Genomic DNA, 23,718 nt, shown 5'->3' with positions numbered 1-23,718 from the left:
ATTTTTTAAATAGAGAAAAAGATCTATTTCAATAAGCCAAATCAATGAAACCGCAGGAGAGGCTCATGAGGCATTGGGACCAAGAAGAGGAAAGCTGTCTTCTTTGTTTTTCTCTGTGTGACCTCTTCATTCTTGTCCTTTTCTCCTAATCATCTTTTTCTGCTTCTCCACACACATGGCAGAAGATGTTTTTCTATAGGGAACTCCTGAGTTTATGTGCCCTCCATTCAAGTAACCAGCCTGCACTGATGGCTCGCTTAGAAATCCCACTCCAATTTCCCAGGAGAAAGAATCTGGGTAATCTAGCTTGAGTCACTCTCTCTGGTGCAGTCAACTGGGGCCAATTGATGGGATGAAGTAGTTCAAGAACAGGGGCTCCCAACCTGTGGCTGGGTTGGTGAAGAGTGGGGGTGGAGAAGCTCTCAACTTCTTCAAGCCTTTCTGTAAACTGAGGGTGTAGGACGATAGAGCACAGAGCCTTGCTCTTACAGTGTGGGTGAGTGTTGCAAGAGGCAGTGTTCACAGAGTACTTTGCACATTCCTGGCACTTAGAAAGCACTGAATATGACATTTACCTTTATTGTTGTTATATCTTTGGATCATTAAATCATTTATTTTGAGGTTTGGGGGGCAGATATGCTTTGAAAATCCATAAATTCCACCCAAAATCTTATACAAATAATCTAGGAAGCTCAAGGAAATCATAACAAAGCTATGTTTATTTATTCCCCTCCCCCCAAAAAAAATCCTCTGAATAGCAGTTTAGACATCTTCATAAATTATATACAAGTTTGGAGTGCTTTGAAAATGCGGCATGTAATATTTCGTTAATCCACAAGGTGGCAGGCTTCCCAAACGTAAATGCTCTCTGCTCCGTGAGAAAGCAAACGTGATTCCAATGAGAGGTGACGGTTGGCTTTCAGTAATGCAATATTGTTATGTATTATCACCTTCAAGAAATGTAAGAAATGAAAAGCACCAAAATATTTTTTAAGACCCAGCACAATTCCTGGCTGTGTAACCACAGTGGCTCCTTGTCTGGTCAGCTACAAATTTGGGAAATAAAAGACGTTACCTGTATTCCCAACCACCCTTATCCTTGCCTTTGCTTCTGGTCTTCTGCTTCCATTTCTCCCTGTGTCTTCCTACTTCTTCTTTGTCATCTCTCCTATGAAAACACCTTCGAGAAAAATAACTGTAATTACATTTTAAAGAAGTAAAAATCCTAGAAATTTTAGTTCGCTGCAAACACAATCAAGAATGTGACAGTTACTAAAAATTGCACTTGGAATTTCAGGTGCTTTACCAGGACTCATATTATGGGAACTGGAGTATTAGAAGTTTAAAGCAACGGCATTGAAGGCAGATAGGTCTGGGTTTAAATCCTGGCTTTGGTTATATACACATTGCTATCTCTGTGTCCAGTTACTAGCTTTGTAACCTTGGGCAAGCTACTAAGCTTATTTCTCATCATCTGTAAAATGGGGTTTCATGAGGATTAAAAAGCCTAATGCATGCAAAATTCATAGATTTGGCACATAAAGCACATTCAATAGTTTTATAATCATTTTATTATAATAAAAGTTTTATTATAGTGACATTACATTAATAAATTATTACAGTGACATGATGCTATATTAATTTATTATATTTTCATAATGGTTCCATTTTATCTCACACATGTTAGACAATGTCTGGAGTGTTGCCATTACATCTGAACTGGAGGAAGAGGGCATATTTTAAATGCAGGACTGATATATTTGAGAGCATACAGAAGAAAATGGATGGTGACAGTTCTGGAAATTATCGTATGAAAATTAGTTAAAAGAGATGGAGCTATTTAAACTTGAGAGCATGAGATTCATGGGGAACATAAGAACCATCTTCAAAAATGTGAATGCTGGAGGAAATCCTGAGAGGCCTGGACAAGAGCCTAATCTTCGAGCACAAGTGGGTTTGCCTTTGTTTCTGTTTGCAGCCCAAGGAAAATTACTGCCCCACCTCAGTTTATGTTTATTTCTCAGCTTGGGCGTTCGTGGAACCAGTGTAATGATGGGCCCATGGCTACAAATTCTCAAGAGACACGTTTCTCCCAGAGCCCAGACCAAGACAGAAAAGCATCTTGATTGTCTCCCTGTATTTTTCCTGATTCATCCTTTCACTTGTGAGCATAGTCCTTTCTTCAAACTCTGGCTATGATGCTTATGACAGTCTTTCTTGCTCTATAATATTTTGTAGTCTAAAGAGTTTCTTTTCCACAAACATTTTCTTTGATCACCATAAGAGCCCAGTGAAATAGACAGAGATTATTGTTCCCATAGCAACGTGTTTAAGGACATACAAGTAGACAAGACTTGAATTAATAGGCCAGATCATGTGATACCAATTCTTCCATGTCTCTGAAACACTGCTTTCAAGTTCAGTAAGCTAACTTCCTTGGTTGTCCCTTTTGGAGGCTATAGGTCTCTAATATAGAATCTCTGCTCTTACATAGTGTGTCTGATTTTAATACATCTCGGAGAAAATGGGTTGATGAAAGGAGTCTGGTGACTCTTCATTCCACGCCATGGCTCACTATGCCTTTGGTACTTTGGTGCTGGATTACAATCACAATCAGTTACATTTGAATCATTGGACTAACTCAGAACAAGCATATTGTGGGAAGTAGTCACTACAAAAGAGACAAATTTCGGCTTGGGCCCATTCTTTCACATCTTGTTATCAAGGTGAGTAGAGCAGGAAGCAAATTTTAACAACCAACCAATCAGACTAGAGCAGCAATAATTACTGCAGGTCGAAGTCCAGAGGCTCTTTAAATGTAGGTTTGTGAAGCAGCATTCACTGAGACTACGCATGTCCCCTTCCACCCTTGTTTCTACACTCCAATCTCAGGAAACTTTGCTCATCCATTACGGAGGCCAGAGTGCTTTGTGAGGACATATACTTGCCAATCATTTGCTATAGTCTTTTTTCTGAGGCTGCTCCTCTCTGTTAGATAGAGAGTGCTGGCTCAGCAATGCAACACAAAGTCTTGGGTTCATTTCTTCCCTGTGGATTTCACACGGAGGTTCTATGGGCCATGGGGTCACTAGCCTAAAGCTCAGCCTGGCTAATGGAAATGTTTGTTGAAAACCCTGTATCGGCCTGTCTTTACCACAGGTCATATTTATTCTTATCATAAGCACCATTCCATATCATCCCCTAAAAACATAATAATAGCCAGAAATAATGAGTGCTTGCACAGAATAAAAGAGCCCGCTCTGTTTAACATAATAAAAGCCAATAAGTGATGTCAATAGCCCTTTCATTGCTCTGCTCCTGACCTTTGTCATGAAAACACAATGGCGTTATAAAGCTCTAATAATCACTAATGTGATTCTCTATTAAGGCAAATGTAAGATAGGATATACCGTGTTTCCCTGAAAATAAGACCTAACCAGAAAATAAGCCCTAGCATGATTTTTCAGGAAGACATCCCCTGAACCTGAGCCCTCATGCGTCTCTTGGAGCCAAAATTAATATAAGACCCGGTCTTATATTCGGGGAAACACGGTACACATTGTAGACAATAAAACTTCTTGACTTTAGAAGCAGTCATGTGGTCATGGTGCGAATTCCAAGATCTCAGTCATGTCCTTTCAGTGGAAAGTTATCAGAAACGGAGTATCAATGAAAGATTTCAGCCTCATGCAGTACAAGTGTGTAAATATTGTAGACATGAGTTTCGCAAGAGAAGCATAGCCCTATGACATTGAACTCAGCTGAAAATCCAACTGGAACATTAAAACACCAATTCCTCCCTCTGATGGCCACAAGTTTTATAGCAGGGAGGTAGGATGACTTCAATGAAAACAGCTCGATTTATAGGGCGGAAGCTCGGCCAGCCCTGGAGCATTTATTCTTGTAATCCGGCCACCTCAGCACTTGGCCAAAATCTGGCTTCTCACTGCTCTGATCCTGAGTGAAATTGTGAAGTTTGTCTGTGAAGCACCCAGATTCCTGGTTTCACCTGTATCTCAGTGGAACCCTGGTGCCACTTAGACACTTCTCAGTGCTCAAGAAAATTAATTTCTACTAACGTGTGATGTTGGTGACAGTTTAAATGTCACCTCTTTCCCTCTCCTAGGGAGTTGCGCACTTGGGCCAAAGATGGAATAGATGGAACATCAACAAAAATTAAAGATATAAAAACACACCCAATACATTAAATTCCATGAGCTCACCATGATAACCAAAATATAATTTTTAAAAGAAACTCACTATCATTAGAGGTGCTAGTGTAATAGCTAGTTATTCTAAAAACTGAGAAACAGAGGAGTAGTATTCTATTTTATGAATTTACAACAATTTATTTATCTATTTGCCTATTGCTGGTTACTTTGAGTTGTTTCCATTTTCTGGCTACTACAAATAAAGCTGCTATGAACATTTCTGTACAACATATGCCTTCCTTTCTTTTGAATAAATACCTCGGGGTGGAATAGCTACATCATATGGTAGGTGTATAATGAAACTGCCAGGCTGTTTTCAAAAACTTCGAGAGGAAAGAATAATTAGTCCTCTCCTAATGATGAGGAAATTGAGACTCAGAGATACTATGTTGATTTGTCCAATGTCACTCAGCCAGTACATGGTAAAACCAAAAATAAATGTATTTCTCCCAACTCTATAATTAGAGAAACTTCTGTCTAAAAACCTAAAATTTCACCATTCATCTTGCCAGGACTGATAGATTATTACAGCAAAATAGGAACATGGAGATCTCCTAGTAGGACAGTGCTTCAATTTTTTTTTTCCCCATGAAACTTTAGTCTACAAGATGATGTGTGTCACAAGGGGTCCGTGGTCAAACACGTTTGGGAAGGCTGAATCCATTAGCCCCTTCTGTAAATTCATTGTTCATGTTAGAATATGAAGAACGTGAGAAATTCTATAGTAACAAAACCCACTTATATTTGTTTAATCAAGTATTTTCTAACCACATTTGAGCACGGAATTTTTTTTTTTTACCCACAACTTTTAACAGCCAGAACTTTTAACTTTATAATAAAAATGTGTTAGAGATATAATACACTTGAACAAAATTTGAGTCAGGCATTTTCAGGTCAGGATAAAAATATCATCTCCTTTTACCTGACCCCTCAAGCATCATGAAAGAAACAAGTAGAGCCACAAATCTTGAGAGAGTAAAACTCTTGTTCCTAGATATCAAAGTGAAGTTTCTGTATAGATTGCCTAGATAATAGAATAAAATAATTTTATTCTTACACCGAATTGAAACTTTTTGGGACTTGTGAATTTCAAGCTGGGTCATTCTTTGACATTTTGCACTTCACTAGAGAAACTTTAAGCCACTTCAGAGTTGATGAACAAACCATCCAAATTGTGAGGACGTCTCTTCTTTTCTATCCTGTAGGGAGACTAATGCAATTGAGTGAAGTGGAAAGAGCTAGGAACAATTTGGTGACCTCCGTGGCCTTCTGCCCACAGAAGCCAAATTCTATTAAAAACTCAGGTATGTAACCGCTCTGGATAGAGGACAAAGTCAATTTGTTTCCCTTGTTTCCGAATGACATCTGCTAAATTGGGGGAAATCAAAGAAGCTAGTGTTCTACACTCCACATCTCTGGCCTAATTCTTCTTTTCGTTTTCACCCCCTATTCTCTTTTCCACCCTTTTCTATTTTCTATAAAAGGGCCTTTCCTTCTTCTTTCTTCTTCCTTCTTATTGTTCCATGACTGAAATTCCAAGGCTATAAATCTCAAGTACATGTGAGAGGTGTCACAGTAATGTATAACTAACAGGAGCTAATGTTCCAAGTTTGCAAATATTTTCCTCAAAAAATATATTTTGAATCCAAAATAACAACTCTCAATCATCTAAAATCCAGAATACTCTACCACTTCCGGGTATTTATTGGGAAAAACTCAAGATACGAATTCAAAAAGATATATGCACCCTTGTGTTCATTGCAGCATTATTTACAAGCAATAGCCAAGATATGGAAGCAACCTAAGTGTCTATCGACAGGCAGTTGGATTAAAAATATGTGGTACTTATACACAATGGAATATTACTCAGCCATAAAAAAGAAAGAAATCTTGCTATTTGCGACATGGATAGACCTAGAGGGTATTATGCTAAGTGAAATAAATCAGACAGAGAAAACCAAATACCATGTGATTTCACTTATAGGTGGAATCTAAAAAACAAAATGAACAAACAAAACAGAAACAAACTCAGATACAGAGAACATTTTGATAGTTGCCAGATGGGAGGGGCGCTGGGGGGGTAGGTAAAAAAGGTAAAAGGGATTAAGAAGTAAAAATTGCCAGTTACACAAACAATCATGGGGATGTGAAGTACAGCATAGGGGCTATAGTCAATAATATCGTAATAACTGTGTATCGTGTCAGGTGGGTACTAGACTTACTGGATTGGTCACTTTGTAAGGTATACAAATGTCTAATTGCTGTGTTGTACACCTGAAATTAATATCATATTGTGTATCAACTGTAATGAAAAAACTTTTTTAAACTTAAAAATCCATAATGCTTTCTTGAGTGGAAGAAAACTACGTGGAATTACGACTAATGTATCAGGAATTAAGTATAACTGGAAGTCTTGCCTACCCATTACTGATCTATATTTAATACCCCTGGCCATTACAAGTAACTGTAGTGCTTTAGTTTTGGACATGTCTGTGAGGTGTCGAATATTTAAATGTCATCCATCAACTGAGCTATAGGACACAAAAGGTGGAGCACAGCTGCTCCAGGAAACAGCTAAGAAATCCCATTACTGTGGGAAATCCCCAGTGGAAGCCTTAATATGATCTGAGAGAGAAACTCTCTATTGTAATCATGACATTATTATGCCATGGATCTTGTACGGGTCCTGTCTTATCTGTTGAAGATCATTTCCCGCTTCAACATCTGTTTTTTAAAGGCTTTTTTTTTTTTCTGTAGCGTATAACAAAAAATTCCAAACAGACTAAAGTTGTTCACTAGTCCCATTTTGTTTCCTCTCCTACTTTCTCTCAAGTGGGTCAAGGTAAATTGCCTTATTTTCAGTGTTTTGAACTCATGAGTCCAGGCTTTCTGATGTTGACACATCATAATTTCTTCAACATAATGTGAGTGTTTACATTAATTTTTTTTTTCAAGCAAAAAGTAAAATGCTATTTAATGGGACCCATTATTAAGATGCTAGGCAGGGGGTAGCTGGTTAGCTCCGTTGGTTAGAGTGTGGTGCTGATAACACCAAGGTTGCAGGTTCGATCCCCACATGGGCCACTGTGAGCGGTGCCCTCCTTAAAAAAAAAAAAAGGTGCTGGGCTGTGTCTGCACCGACTGTGCAAAAGAATATGCTAACACAGACAAGAGATAGACACACTTCTTGTCTTGTGGACTGGGGAACGGAGCTTTTTGTTGTCCTTTGAGTTTTTACATGAGTGCTTCTCTCCCCTCCTGTGATTTCGTGGCTTTGACATTTGGAAAGAACAGGTGGAGGTGAGGAAATGGATAAAGGAAAAGTTACAAATAGGCAGGTAGAGACACGGTTTTCAGCCTTATTTTATACAATCATCTAAGTACATGTCAACCCACTACCTAGAATTAACTTTTTTTAACTGATATATTTAAAGACTAGCAAGCACTTCATTTTCACAGGATAGAGCTATTTTTCTTCTCAGTGTTCAAGGGGAACACCAAGGCCTACGTGGAAAAGCAGTCTTCCAAACTGCGGCATGTGGTTTTTCTTTTCTCCACGAGATGACATCAAGCACTGCAGTTCTGAGATGGGACTTGTCAGGGCCTGGCTTGATGGCTGCAGCAGAGGCCTCGGGATTGCCCGCTCTGTAAGGAAGGCTCTGGCTGAGAAGGGCCAGCTATGTTAGCTGTGCTCCAATAAGCAGCAGACTCTAGGAAAGGATTGCTGTGTCCAGTGGGTCACATTACAGATCGGAGGTGGCTTCTGGGAACAGCAATTCCCATCAGAGAGGGCCACGGGAGCAAGTCGCCACAGGAGCATGTCCCCAAGGGAGCACTATGGGAAATCGGAAGGGACAGGTTTCACACAGCCACACAGCAGGCCAGCAGCACACAGGATACTGTCTTCCAGCGGCTGGGTCCTGGAGCATCTGCTACATAAGAGAAAGGAAGAGCCGGTCTGAAAGGTACTGGGACCAGGCACGTCGATCGGGTGTAAGAACCAGAAGACACCTATTTGCAGAACTGGAGGAAAAAGTGGGCATCAGGCTCAGAAACGGGTCCCGTTATCCAAGTAGGACAGGAGGGCAGAGTCAGAGAAACGGCAAAGCTAGCAACTGCCAAATCCAGGTTCAAAATAGAGCTCCTTAATCCCTTCTGCTTCGATTTGATCCTAAAAGTGAAAGCTGTGTCTTCAAACCTGCAGAAACTTCTTTTTCAGAGCTTAAACGAAAAAACACAACAACAAGAAAGCACCCCTCAGTTCCCTGATGTTGCCTATGACACATAGTATTAGTCTATTAGTCAGAAATCTTGAAGGCAAGTGACAGCAATCCAATTAAAATTAGCTTTAGGCAACCACAATGAAAGGAATTTACTGGTTCATGCACCTGGCAAGCACAGGGCACATCTGGCAGTTACAAACACCGCTGGATCCCAGGGCTTAAATACTGCCCCTCGGCAATTCTCGTCTTTCATTTCTACTTGTCTCTGCCCCGTCAGTGGAGGGTTGGTAAATGTTTAACAACTAGGTCACTGAAGGAAAGAAATGTATGTACGTACTACATATATACATAAGCTTATTATAAATTTTACTAATATAAAGGATTTATAGCACAATTTACTACGAATAATAAAACATATAGTCCTTTTTATCTCAGTGTGAACTAGCTAATTTGTTCTCATAGAATGCTTTTGTTGTTTTTTGCCAAGCCTTTGTATCTGTACCCAAATGTGGTGGTTACTGAAGAATGGGTGTAGTTCTGACTTGAATGTTAGTTGAGATTTTCATTTACAGGAAAGACAATGCCGGAATGGCCTGAATGGTGTCCCCCGCAAATTCATATGCTGAAGCCTGATGTGGACTGAATGTTTGTGTCTCCCCAAAATGTGCAGGTTGAAGTCCTAAACCTTCAATGTGATGGTATTGGAAAGTGGGACCTTTGAAAGGTAATTAGGCTTAAAAGAAATCATGAAGGTGGGGTCCTCATGATGGGATTTGTGTTTTTATAAGAAGAAAAAGAGATAAGAGTGTGTTCTCTCTCTCTCTCTCTCCCTCCCTCTCTGTCTTTCTGTGTGCATAGAAAGAACTGGTCATGTGAGCACACAGTAAGATGGAGACTGCCTACAAACCAAGAAAAGAGGCTTCATAATAGAACCTAGCTTGCTGGCATTTTGATCTTGTACTTCCCACTCTCCAGAACCATGAGAAATAAATTTTGGTTGTTTAAGCCACCCACTCTGTGGTATTTTGTTATGGCAGCCTGAGCTGACTAATACAGATAATAAAGATGAAAGTGAAACAACACATATATAGGTGGCGACTTCCCTCTTTTTGCAAACACTGACTTCTTTGCTGAACCAGATTATAGTTTCTGAGAACTAGTGTTATATTTCTTCATTTCTTTATGCTTTAGACATGACACACTTTTATGTTTAATCTGTATAACATCTTCTCTATAACTTTGTTAAATTTAACGATAAGATTCGCAAACTACGCCTTCTGGTGCTAATCGGGCTTGCTGCTTGTTTTGGCCTTTTAATCTGCTTATATTGACATTCTAGCCAATACAAACATCCCAATTTTCTTTCATGAGACCTGCTCTTAAGGTATTTTCCTCATGACCTGGATTTGTAAAAACTGACTTTTTTCAGCTCCAGTGTGGGAATTTACATTTCTTTTCTCAGTTGTTACTTATTTCAGCCCACTTTATCTATCAATTGAGACATTTTAATATTTTAATTCTGGTATCTGGTATATTATCTATTCCTACAAGTTTTATTTTGCTTGTGTATTACAATTCTTTAGGCTTTTCATGTGTTCATTCTAGTCATTATTAAACAAGTTTTTAATAGAACAGATTCCTTTGAGATGCTACTAGAAACTTCTTCTTACATTGCCATCAATCCATAAAGTAATTCTCTTTTGCAATAGTATTCAAATCATTACAAATCCAGTCGATGCACCATTAGTGTACATAAGCTCTGTCTTGTGCATAAAGATATTAGGAGGGACCAATGTCATAACCAATTATATTTCATTATTTGAACAATAGTCTAGAAGAACTATTATGCAATTAATATACATATGATTTTGTTTCTTGTGAGAAACAAATAGGATTAGCAATTTTTGATGTTGACTATGGTTGTAAAGTAGGTCTCAGTAAGATCTATAAACCCCTTTCCAGAAGATAAAAGCCTGTATGTTGCAATAGTGGAAGAGTCCTTATAACGATTGCCAAATTTCTACAAGAAATTCCTTTGTCTAGAAGTTAACCTGACTTGAGTTTAATAAAGCATGGTGAGGCAACTGCCCATTGACACTGCCTAAGGTGAGTTGACAATAGGTGGTGATGTCTCTACAGCTCAATATTTCTGCCTCAGGACTTTTAATAAAAGGGGTCAAACACTTCCCTTCCTTGTGGCAATCGTTTGATCATGCCCATGGAGTTCTTGCGTGTTTGTGTGTGGTAAGTTAGGGGCTATTGTTGGGATGGGAATAGAGTGGTCTCCTGGATTGCATGTATATTCCAATGAAAAAAGCCATCTGTAGTAAAAATATCTTCAAATAACATGAGTAACATCTGTTATGGTTAACATTCTCTTAGATTAAAAGGAGGATAGTAGAAAAAAATTATTTGTTCAAGAAAAGAAGAAGGCAACCTTGAATTCTGAAATTATCTAATGATGATTTTGATTTTAAAAAGAATCAAACTTGGCATAGCCATGGGGCAGAATGGGTGCATATATGGTTTGGGGGTATCTCTCATTTTGACAAAGCTCTACAACAAAGCAGGCCCCAGAATTGGATTAAGTTTTCTTCTGGTTGTGCGCTGTGACAATCCTCCCTTGAGATAACAGATTCCTTGTGTCTAGCTTGCTGATGAGGGAGGTAACAATTACCTCCTCATCCTTGTTACGTGTTGACAAGGTAACAAGTACTCTCTCTATGGAAAATGCCATGGTTAACATGTCAAATCAATATCTTGCCCCATCAGAATGTATAGGCTGATTCTTGGTAGCCTTTCAAGATTGTCACTTTTTAGGTGCCCTTCACTTTGTGTCCCAGCTTGCATCTTTTTCATATAGCCTTCCAAAATCAGAAGTCCTAAGAGTACCTACATACCCGTGTTGGTCTCTATGGATGCCTCCCCATGTTCTTTCTACTTGAGATCATTTCTGATGACTTTGTCAGCATTTTTCTTTGTAGAACTTCCCATGTCTCTTTAGCCACACTTCTTAGTCTCAGATGATGGATCATGTGTATATGTCCTTTGGACATTCTACAAGTTGCTTTTTCCAGAGAAATTCTTAGCCATTCACTGTTTCTCTCCTTTCCTTACGTTTATGTGATGGGGCCATTTTCCCTCACGAATCCTGTCACTTCCATACTCCTAACCAGTCTTCCATGTTGGCTAGAAGTACAGCCAGTATAGCAGTTTTCCTCATTGTCAACAAGCTAAACCAAGGATTTATTAGATGTCCCTCTTTGGGTAGAATGGCACACCTAGAAGAAGTATGACACTTTCCAGCACTCCACTACTAAATATAGCCTTGCCACTGTGTTCTTCTGAATTCCATACAGGGTTTTACACATTCTTGACCTATCTCTTCCATGCTTTTTTGAACTAGAAAAAAAAACCTTCCAATGCCCTGCATCCAGTTGACAGTCCCTTTCCTTTGTGACTCTGTAACACAATTGGTGTCATATTTACTTTTCTCTGTGAAAAAGGTCGTGTCCTTTCTATCTATTACCTACCCTCTATGAAACTTATTTATCTTTATGTTACCAGCACTAATCAGAGCACCTGAAACAGGATAGTCAATACATGAGAGCTGAATAGAAATAAATAGGTATAGACACATGAGAAGCCTTAAATAATTTTAAGACTCTTCCCTCTAGCCGTATTTTCTTGAGAATAATTGGGCTCTTTCTTTACTATTATTTTTTTCTATACATGTCATGGACTTATATTTTATGAGTTTATAGACTCTGGGACTTGAATTTGCAGCCCTAATCTGCGCCTCTGGGCTTACTAGGATTTAGAATTATGTTCTTGCTCTCCCTCAAAGAACAATATAGAATTGAGATTCAGAGAACACTAAAGAGAAAGCCAACTGTAAAATTTCATTATAAATTGGCCAAAGAACCAGATTCCCATTATTTCTTTAAGGCAAAAGATTACTTTTGCAGTAACTGAATCTTTACCTGAGAGATCTGCTTATTTTACAGAAGGCTGCATATTTGGACTTGAAAGAAGCAGGAGGGAGGAGGGGAAAGAGAAGTTTGAAGATTCGGAAGTTTTATTCTAAGATATAAACAAGTCACTATGGACAGTGTTCCTAAGAGTAAGCTACAAATCGCTTTTATAGATAAATCAACTAAAACCTAACTGAGTATTCAGGAAGTGTTGATCGTTTCCACCCAGATAGAGAAAAATGACATTGCAATGCAGAAGATAAAACAACTATGCTTTTCAGTTTAGCAATGAATAGATAAGTCAGAAAGGAAACATGATATTTTAAAATAGATTGAAGAAGAAAAAAGAACTGAGAGGAATAGCGGAAATATGGCAGGTGTCTGGTCAGAGGAACAAGTTAAGAATACTGTTTGTGGCTGGGACACAGTTTCTCTCTTGATTCTCATCAGCAAATGGTGTCTTTTGGAGCTACATATTTTTTAGACCAATTTTATAGCAAAGCATTTGGTCTCACAGCAAATAAACTACTGGAATTACTGAAAGTGAAACCTCAAATGATTCCGAGTGAACTTCCAAGTTTTTAAATAAAAAACTGTCACCGTTGATGATGTGTAAATTTCCTCTGTTAATGATGATACTGTTTGATTATTCCTTCCTCTTCAACAACTTCCCCTGTCCATCCTGATGTCCATGGGCATTGGCAGAGCCTGCCCTTGACCTACTGCTTTTCCCTCTTGGTGCACTTCCTTTGAAGTCTCATTGCTGCCCACAAACGTCAGCATTGTCCTCTCTAGGTGACAGCCAAGACGTTGTCTCTAGTCCAGACTCAGCCCCAGAGCTTCCGTCGCCATACCTGTGTTAGTGATCGGATACTTCCCACTTCCCCACAGTGCTGTCCCCTCAAACTCCTCACAGTCACATCACGTCTCTCCACCCTGCCACCTGGGCTTTCTCCTGGGCAGGTCGGGAGACGCCCAGACGTGAACAGGTACACGAGAGGCAGAGAGAAGATGTTGCCAGGTGCAGGCAGGGACTTAAACGATACATGCAAGAATGTTCCTTGTTGTTGAGGACTGTTCTGGCCTCTGCTCCTGAGTCTTGTTGCGAGGTCTCTGTCCTGAATCTGACCTGGTGAGTTGCCCTTTTTACTCTGAGGACTTAATTCTTCCCAGAACCAGCCCATTAGTCTGGCCCTGATTGCTAATTCCTCGCACTGCTCGTAAGTCACTATGCTACCATTACATGAAGAAAAAGAACATATTAAATATGTTCATATGGTCACAGAAACTTCGGGAAGGATATACAAGAATTCGTACTCATCAATTAAAGCCTATTATACATTTTGAGGGTTTTTTAAAAACCATTTACATGTCTTATGTAATTTAAAAATTAATTTAAAAAGCATGTACTTTCTGCTAAATGGTCATGCTTTGCTCAGTCAAAAAAATAAAAAATCGAGTGCCTACTGTATGTCAGACACTGTTGAATAGGTAAAAAGAGAATTATCATATGATCCAGCAATTCCACTTCTGGGTATATAAAAATAATTGAAAGCAGGCACTCAAAGAGATATTTATATGCCCATGTTCATAGCAGCTTTATTCACAATAGCCAAAGGTGTCAACAGATGGATGAATTGGTAAATAAAATGTGGTGTATACATACAATGGAATGTTACTCAGCCCTAAGAAGGACAAAAATCTGATACATATTGCAACATGGATGAACGATGAGGACATGTTAAGTGAAAAAGCCAGTCACGAAAAGACAAACATTGTATGATTCCACTTGCATGAGGTATCTAGAGTAGTCAAATTTATAGAGACAGAAAGGGGAATAGTGGTTGCTAGGGGCTGGAGGAAGGTGAGAGTGGGGAGTTATTATTTAATGGGTACAGAGTGTCAGTTCTGCAAGATGCAAAGAGTTGTGGGCATGGATGAGGGATGGTGGGGATGGTTGCACAACACTGTGAATGTACTTAATGCCACTGAACTGTGCACTTAAAAATATTTAAGACGGTAAGTTTCATGTTATGTGTATTGTACCACAATTTTGTAAAAGTAAAAAGCTAATTTCACAGAGTAAGTAGTATGAGGAAAACAAAATAAGGTGACGTGACAGAGAGTAGTGGGGTGGGTTCCACAGAGGGTTCAGAAGAGGCCTCCCCAAGGATATGGCTTCTGAATGAGATAGGAATAATGGGAACACACTAGCCAGGAAAAGGTCAGGGGCAGCATGAGGCAGAGGGAGCAGCTGTATAGAGATCCCTAGGTGAAAGAAAACCTTTCTGTGCTTGAGAGGCAGAGAGAAGCAAGAAGGAGGCAGGGCAGGCCTTGCACAGGAGCTTCGAGTGGCAGTGTCACCAAACAATTCCCGTCAGTAGGTCAGCAGTGTTAACTGACCAAACCCTCCTTCCTCTTTCTTACAGAATTCTAATTACTCTTATCACCCTACCTTCTTCTTTCAGTAACTCAACATTAATGTTTCTTTCTAATTAGTTTTCTCAAGAGTCTAAAAGTGGGAAAATGTGGAGGCCTGAGTCCTGGAATGATCCCAAATGTCCAGAAAAGCAGGCAGACAGTGAGTACCAATTCGACTCAGTTTTGGGTATCAGAAGACCAGCTTTTGAGTTTAAGTTCAGATGCTTTCTAACTGTGTGACCTTTAGTTGCTTCACATCTCTGAAGCTCAGGGGATTCATTATAATACTTTCCTCACAGTTTTGAAGCTCAAATTAATTATGACTACCTAGTTGTAAACGAGTGCTCGTATTTATATGCTAGTTATTATGTTGCTGATGTTCTGGCTTTGGCTGATCTCACTTTAGAGAGGTCCCAGCTATTTCAAGGGATATCAAAATAAAATTAAAGAACATTTCTAAAAGAGAAGATGTGACATGCAACAGTTTGGAGGGTACACAGAGAAGAGGAATGGCATGATGTGAAATACTGACTCTGATGACTCTAGAAAGGTCGGGCATCTGGAAAAGCAGACCCTGGGGAGCACACACAGTGGCCTGTAGGAAGCCAATCAGCGCGCCTCCCCGGCACACGCTTCCTGAGATCACAGAGTACAGAAAGCTGGGTCTCTACTGTTCTGTGGTTTGCTGATGACAGAGAAGAAAAGGCTTACAAGGAATGGGCTGTTGATATTTCTTGAGTTTGTTCAGGGAATGAATTTTAAATGTCTTAAAGAACTGCCCAGATGGAAGGAATTGAGAAACATTAGGATGGGTGAATGGGAAAACCTTTTAATCCCAAACATTTTGACCATAGAATAGTAATGTCTTTTGGGATTGGGTAATGCTTTGGCAATCTTTCAACATGTTGCAAAAGATGTTCTCCCTTGCTATATTAGCCCACCTAGATAATTTTTGGAACTTTATACAACATAAGTAAGTTGTCATAAGACACATCTCAGAATATTATCTATGGAAAAATGTGCTTTGAACAAAGCGTGTTTAGATACGGAGAGACTATCTTGGGTAAATGGTTTGTTTAAAGAATATATGTGGCAGCTCATAGCAGACTATTAACTAGAATGTAAGTTCCATGAGGTATAGACCATGCCTATATTGGTCACTTTTTTTTTTAATGAGCTTTTTTTCTTTAATTTTTTTTTTCTTTTCTTTTTTTTAAGGAGGGCACAGCTCACAGTGGTCCATGCAAGGAACGAACCAGCAACCTTGGTGTTATCAGCACCACACTCTAACCAACTGAGCTAACCGGCCGCCCCTATATTGGTCACTTTTATATCTGCAGAGCTTGTCACAGTGTCTGGCACATAGTAGGTTATTTGTTATTTGTCAATAATATTTATTGGAAAAAAATGAGTGGATGAATTAATGAAGTGGGGGCATCAGCCATTTCTCAAACTTGCCGACTTTAGTGAAGAGTGATTTTTCTTCCCTAAATGGTGGTTCCAATCATGAACCTATTGAATACCTCTTGTTGCAAAGGATGGTGATTACTCAAACAGCCTTTAATCAGGGAGTGGCCTCAGGGATTGCTGGGGGCACAAAGGGGAAGCCAGGTGCTGTGGGGAAAGAGCAATCCCCGGATGCTCCAACCTCCTTCAAGCAGAAGAGCTCTCTTTTCATTTGGTTTTCACACTGGGAATATGTATAACTTTTATTTGAAAAGATTTTGGCCACTAAAATAAAAATGTGAAAAAGTATTGCTTTATAGAGCTAACACCAAGTGATTTAATTGGACCATAAGCAAATATACAGTTAGAACCTTATAAAATAATGATAAATAAATACATCTATATGGAAAATTGTGCAACATTCCCTAAAACTTTCCTACTTCTCCTTTCCTTTGATGAACTTCAAACTACCAAATGTCAGCTTGCACTATGCTGCCCTCTAGGCATTTTCTGGACTTTTCTCTACCACTTCTCCCCATTTGTCCTTTCCATTGAAAAATATCTTGTCATGTGTTCTCATTCCTTTAGTGTCTGCTCTCTATTAGGTAACTGTGAGTGATAATAGGTTTAACTAGTGCCAATAGATGAGCTACTAATCCTAAAACATCTTTATCAGGAAACCTTTAAGGAGTGATTCTTCTAAATGTGGGTCAGAAACATTTGGGGCCAAGTAGATTTTTAGAGCCCTGAAATCATTCCAGTTTGTCAGTTGCCCAGAGCATGCAGAGATAGGCTAAACTACGAAGTAATAATCTTAGAGGAATCATATACCTCTCTATATACCTGATCTCTAACCACTCTACCCCTGGGAATAAAATGTTCTGATTAGAAAACTTGCACGATTATATTCTTTCCTGTGGAATAAACCATTCCTTACATTTTTCCTATAACAGACTCACCTATTAACATTATGATTATTTCTGCGAAGATTATATAGTTCAGAAAGAATTGTCTTCATAAGGTTTCCCAGGAAACTAGAATGTTGGCAAGATATCATTGGGAGCTACATGAAAATAGTTGGTGGTAGGAGGAGGTGGAGAGAAAATTTTGCAACAGACTTCTAATGGAGTCAAAATAATTCCCACTGTGCTGCTGAGGTTCCCTGAAGGCTGGAGAATAATCTACACCAGAGAAATAATTACAAACACACGAGGTGAAGGCAAACGCAAAACACAGCCAAGCAAAGGAGGCTGGCTAAGCAGGAAAAACAGCAGCACAGAAAGACTAGGAGGCATGAACAGGTGCAGCTAAATAATAATTAGTGACTGGATATTGTATAAAGACTTAATTAATATTGCCACGTTACAAAAGAGCACCTCCACGACAATGCACGCTCAACCATCTAATGAGCATGAATTCATGTAGGGCTAGTAAAAGAATACAAGTAATTGCCCTTGTCATTTGCTTTTAGGTGCGTTGACAAACGAAAGCTTCTTTTTTTTTTTTTTTTTTTTTTTTTTTCTGGCTGGGTTACTTAATTGCATTCATCCTTGGAGAGAGCATCCCTGACTGTACACATTATCATCAGTTGAGTATTTTTCCATCATGTGTTCTATCAGTCAGAAGATGTAGTTCTGAAGTTATTTGATATAAAACAACAAAACTTGAGGAACCTTTTACAATGGAAGAAATATTTCTTTCCTGACATTAACAATCATAGGCAGTTCAATAACAATTCATTTATCATGAATTTAAAACACAGAGCACACTTGAATTAGAAATTATTCTATTATTACCTACCATTTGGGCCAACTTTTAAAGGCATCAAAAGCTATATATCTTTAATGTAAATATTAAAATTTGATGAATTATCATTTAAGAGGTAACATCTTTGTTACTTATTTTGTTGTTAATGGCCTTTGTTGGTATATATTCATTGACACTTAGCACAATGACTTTCTTTAAAAAATGAGAAAATTGACTCATTGTCAACAATAACTATATTGAACAATACTGTCAAATAAAAAATGTAATTACAGTAGGAAAAAAGCCATGGACAGTGAAAAGAAAGAAAATATGGAGAACTATAAATTCACTAATTCCTAGAATTGTCTTGGGTTTGAAATAGACATATCATTTTTGTAAACAACGTGATAAAAACAAAAACTATTCGTAATCTACTTGGTTTAAGTATTGCACTCTAGTTAATGCTTTGTAAGAATTTTACAGTTACACTAAAAATAAACTATTAAACTATTGAGAACATAGAGCTTCTAGGGCAAAATAAATCCTTTCCAAAATTTAAGTATAATTGACTTACAGTATTATATTAGTTCCAGGCGTACAACACAGTGATTCAGTATTTATATGTATTATGAAGTGATCGCCCCGGTAAGTCTAGTTACTTTCTTCACCATACAAAATTATTACATTATTATTGACTTTATCCTCTGTGTTGTTTGTTATATCCCCATGACTTATTAATTTTGTAAGTGGAAGTTATACACCTTAATTATTTTGTACCCCTAAAAAATTATGTATATCTACTACATATGACAGTGGATCTTCAGTTTCTTATCTTTTCCTCCAATAGACTGACTAATGAGCTTGGTTGAAACTGTGCTCTTATCTCTCTCTCTCTCTCTCTCTCTCTCTCTTTTTCTTTCTAAAATTAGAAGCTAGTGTGGGCCAAGAGAACCAGGAAGCACATTTAAATACAGGAGAGACTCCCAGAACTTTTTTTTTAACATTGAATTATTGCATGTTTCAGATGCCAATTATTTAAATTTAAGAAGAAATTGTGCATTTACAGATGAAATGATATGCTATCTTAATTATGCTTCAAAATTGTATGGGAGGGTGTGAAGAGGATGATGTATAAATGAAACAAGATTGGCCATGTATTGATAGTGGCTGAAACTGGGTAATGGCCTGGAGGATTCATTAAGATGTTCTCACTAATCTTGTATCTATTTGAAAATTTCCATGAAAAGATACAGAAGAGTAAATTTTGTAAAGTTATATTTATTCAGGGATTTATTCATTTTAATCACTTTAGGAAGGCAAAGAAACCTTGAGTGGTTTTCCAATGAAGAGTTCAGCCAGATCATTTCCATGGGCATCTTATTTGTCATGATCTAAGAACCATTTGGCTTCCACTTGAAATATGATAAGATGGGCTTGGTTATGCCCTATGCCTGGATTTTCCAGATTATTAAAAAGGTAAGTACCTTTAGCTTCTGAAAGAAGCAATTACCAGAGAGTGGCTTTCTGCCATTAAAATTTATACCATCAATCTCAAAAATTTGGTCAACATACTTAAGTCTTTTTGGTTTTTTTTTTTTTCAAACTTGAGCTTCCTTTAAAAACAGTATTCACAAAACTCATAGTTTCTTTCACCCATGTCTATTTCAATGCCCATTTCAAGAATATTAATGTTCAAGCAACTTTTGATTTTATTAAGTACTCCTTATGGAGAAAATATCCAAATTTTCTACTCTTTTCTCCATTTTAATTCAGATACTACTGCAAAAAGATCAATTTCTTCCTTGTCATAATCATTATCTTTCTAGCTCAGGGATTTTACAACGTGATAGAGAAATGAGCATTCTGCCTTTCTGATCCTGGTTTGAAGTTTGACGTACAATTTAACCAGGAGAAAGTATTTTGTACATATCGAAGAAGGAAAAGAAGTAGCTCAGTCCTTCTGTGTTCTGTGGAGAGAATAAAATGATTTCATTTGGACACGGAGGATGCTCATAGGAATTCTAACAAAACAAAACATTCATCGATGGACAAGAAGTGAGCAGATTTTTAAAATGTCAGTACCATGTCTTGGCTTTGTTATTAATATAATTTTATTTGATTAAGAAGTAGGTAGGCAGCATTGACAATTTAGGAATTTTTAAACTAATATTGTCAAAGGCTGAGGTGAATCTTTCAAAGAGTATGTAAATAAAGAAAAGCAGAAAAGGAGAAGGATATAGCAAAATAACTTGCAAAAATAATGTTTCCATGTATGATTCATTGCCCACGATCCGATACTCACAAAGTAAAAATTATCTTGAAGAGGCTCCACCATACCTCAGTTGATCTCTGGAGGAACAAGATCAGAAAGAATGTGGTTGCCCTGTGATATGCAGATTTCCCCTTGAGGCTGAACTGGTTTGTACGCACAAAGGCAGAGCTAATAAATTTATGGAAGGTCAGAATGGGAAAGAAGAGAATGCAGAAATGTCATAAGGTGGTAAAAGGGGCCGTGGAAAACTCCTGCTGACATTTTAAACTCCACATTTGAGCTAAAAACGCATCTCCGGGATAAGTTAACCAGTGAAAGAGATCACAACAAAGAATTATGCAGTTCAGATGGGTGGGGAACAGAGCAGAGCTAACCGAATCTTGACCTCCAGGACCGACAAAGATGGAGTAGGAAAAAAATGTAATGGCCAAGAGCACGGGCACTGGAATCAGACACATGTGACTCCAGCAGTTGCTGGCTGTGTCATCTTGTGCAAGTTATTCAACTGTTTGCTTGTTTACTTATCTATAAAATGGAGAGAACAACTTTGCCTACATTATGTGACTCTTTTGAAGATTATATGGAATAATGGTTAGAAGAACGCTCAGAGAACAGTAAGGGCTCAAGAGAAGGTGACTACTTTATTCCTGTGGTTATTTCTGGCCCCTGCACTGGCCTCGGTGTTCTTTGCCCAAGCCAGAGACACTTCTGCCAGGGGGCATTTACACAGTATGTTCCTTCTGCTTATAATTTTTTCCCCTCCAGATGTCCCTGTAGTTCACTCTCTCAGATCCTTCACAGTTTTGTTCAAATGTCATTTGCCCATCCTATTTAAAAATGGAAACAACATCCCATCCTCTTTTCTCATTCTGGTCCTTCTTCTCCTACTCTACTTTTTTCTCCATAGCAGTTGTCACCTTCTAATACTATAAAATCTATCTATCTATCTATCTATCTATCTATCTATCTATCTATCTATCTATCTAACTAACCATCTATTTTCTCTATATGTATATTTTCTCCTCACCAGACTGTAAGTCCGGAAGGGCAGGGATTTTTATATGATTATGTTTATTGACGTACGCCTAGCATCCACAACAAAGCTTGGCATATTGAAGGTGATTGGTAGATTATTATTAAGGGTGGGAGTGATAAACTTTGTTAAGTAATGCTATCATCGAAGTAAAATACTATGCCACTCTTTTTTACCTATTTCATTGGCTTTGGGAACTTAATTTCCCTCCAGGTTTGCCCTTTGTTGCACCTAAATCTTTCATCGGGAATTGAGCACACAATATGCTATTCACCTTCTGAGTGACCATGCCTCATTCATTTCTCTAGTAGGCTACCATTTTTCAAAAACCATTCACTGGATTTATTGAACATCTGAACTGATAACCAGGCAAAAATGGTTCCTGCTTTTCTATGGCAAGAGAGTTAAGACAAGTCAACAGGAACCCATCTATCCATTGCCACTCGCCCGTCACTGTCCGAGAACTCCAACTTTATATCCCTAGAATTCAGAACACAAAAAATATAGAGAAACCACATTCATTTGAAAAGAATATAGATTAGGTGGAGAAAGGGGGATGGAAGGAATGAGGTACAGTTACAATAGGGCAGTAACAATTGCCAACCATTTTTAGATTGTTTACTATGTCCTAGAAACTATACCTAGTACTTGAAATACATTTAGTATTTTATTTAAAAATCCTCACAACAACCCTATGATTAATTATTATTTTTATCATGATTTTACAGATGAGGAGGTAAATCCTAGAGAACTTCAAGAACTTGGTTAAGGTCAGGTAGAGCCAAGATGCAAACTCCAAGCTCTCTGACCCCTGAATCTGTGCCCATCCACTGTGCTATCCTGATGCCTTGGGAAGCTGGAAAGGTGAGAGTCATATATGCCTCACGTGGAGAGCTAGGAGAAGGTCTTGCTCCACCTCAGACAATCTTATTTCAACAACAACAAAAATGCTGGTTATTCTTCAATCTCAATAATTCATTCACTAATCATTAATTAATTATTCATTATTTACTGAGATTCTAAAAAGGTGCAAGGCAGTGAGATGAGTTTTGAATAATCACAAAAGCATATTATACACAGCCATGGTCCTCAAGTTAGAGAAATAAAACACAGACTTAATAAAGGTAATTATGCAAAAGAAATATTAACAGCTTAATTTATTAGAGCAAGGGAAGGTAAACTTTTTATGTAAAGGGCCAGATGGTAAATATTTCAGTCTCTGTAGGTTACATGGTCTGTGTGCCAACTACTCAACTCTGCTACGGGAGCCCAAGAAAATGCATAAATGAACGAGTGTGGCTGTGTTCTTATAAAACTCTATTTATAAGAACAGTTGATGGGATGCAGGCCATGGTTTGCCAGCCCTTTTGTTAGTGGTTAGTGAAGACCCTGAGACAATATATGGTACATTTCTAAATGAGTTTTTGGAATATCAGATGCTCCTGATATTGGAGGTTTAGAGGTGGGAGAAAAAGTGGAGTTAGGGGAGGAGTAAATAAGAGGGGAGAGAGAAGAAAAAGGAGATTCAGGAGACAGTATGTCATGGAAACCCAAGGAAAGGGATGGTGTGATTCACTAAGGCCTCAAGGAGGGTGAAAACTTCAGATAGGCTTCAAAAGATGCGGAGAATTTTTGGAAATGCAAACATCATTAGGAAGGCATCAGTTAGGCATAGTTGCCCATGAAGACTTTTTGGATAGATCTAGGAAATAAAGACTTGTGGGGAAGAACATGGTTTTTCAGTGGAAGCAACACTGACATTGGAGAGCCTGCATTTGAGAGCGCTGAGGGCAAATGTTGGTGCCAGCCCCTTCCTCCTCCAAGATGGTAAAAGGCCTTTCTAACTCTCCAACTGTGGTGTGCCTGACTCTCTTTTTCTCCATCCTACCTTCCTCTTGTGAAGCTTTCTTTTCCATGCTGACCTAGATTACATGACAAACATCCCTTTCTCTTCATGCTTGGATCTTAGGGCAGCCAACCATACCGAGGTTGTATTTTAGACAATCTATATTTCTTCATATTAGTCACTGGGTTTTGTTGCCCCAAAGGCTTTGTTTCCTTGATTTTTCAATTTCTGTGAAGGAAAACACAGTCAAAATAAATAATACTCCCAGGATGTTTCCCTTTTGTAGTTATTTCATTCACAAGCGGTTATTTTGTAAAATTACAGGATGTTGGCCATAGCAAATCTTCCAAGATCTTTTAGTCTGACTCATTCATTTTACATTAAAAATGTAAAAACTGATGCCCAATGTAGGGGAAGGGACTTTCCAAGGCCTCTTAATTCTTAGCCCTTGAGATGATCTTTTTAAAAAATTTTTAATTAATCTTTTTTATTGGGAAATAGAATACAATTATATGCTGAAATATAAAACAAAGGTAAGTACAATGA

General features: G+C 38.3%; 1 protein-coding gene across 2 annotated transcripts in view; it reads right to left on the bottom strand.

The window, feature by feature from the left end:
- Positions 1-919: 919 nt before the first annotated feature.
- Positions 920-23,718, bottom strand: part of LOC117026071 (atherin-like) — a 53,672-nt gene continuing 30,873 nt past the window's right edge. The window contains exon 5 of one of the 2 annotated variants that reach the window (XM_033112506.1): positions 920-1,180. The gene's annotated coding sequence lies outside the window, so the exon portion shown is untranslated. The remainder of the gene's footprint in view (positions 1,181-23,718) is intronic. The other variant, XR_004423694.1, reaches the window with a different exon arrangement.

Source organism: Rhinolophus ferrumequinum, chromosome 8, assembly GCF_004115265.2.
Source record: "Rhinolophus ferrumequinum isolate MPI-CBG mRhiFer1 chromosome 8, mRhiFer1_v1.p, whole genome shotgun sequence".
Lineage (NCBI taxonomy): Eukaryota > Metazoa > Chordata > Mammalia > Chiroptera > Rhinolophidae > Rhinolophus > Rhinolophus ferrumequinum.
Note: the sequence above shows the minus strand (reverse complement) of the source record. Positions and strands in the feature narration are given on the sequence as shown.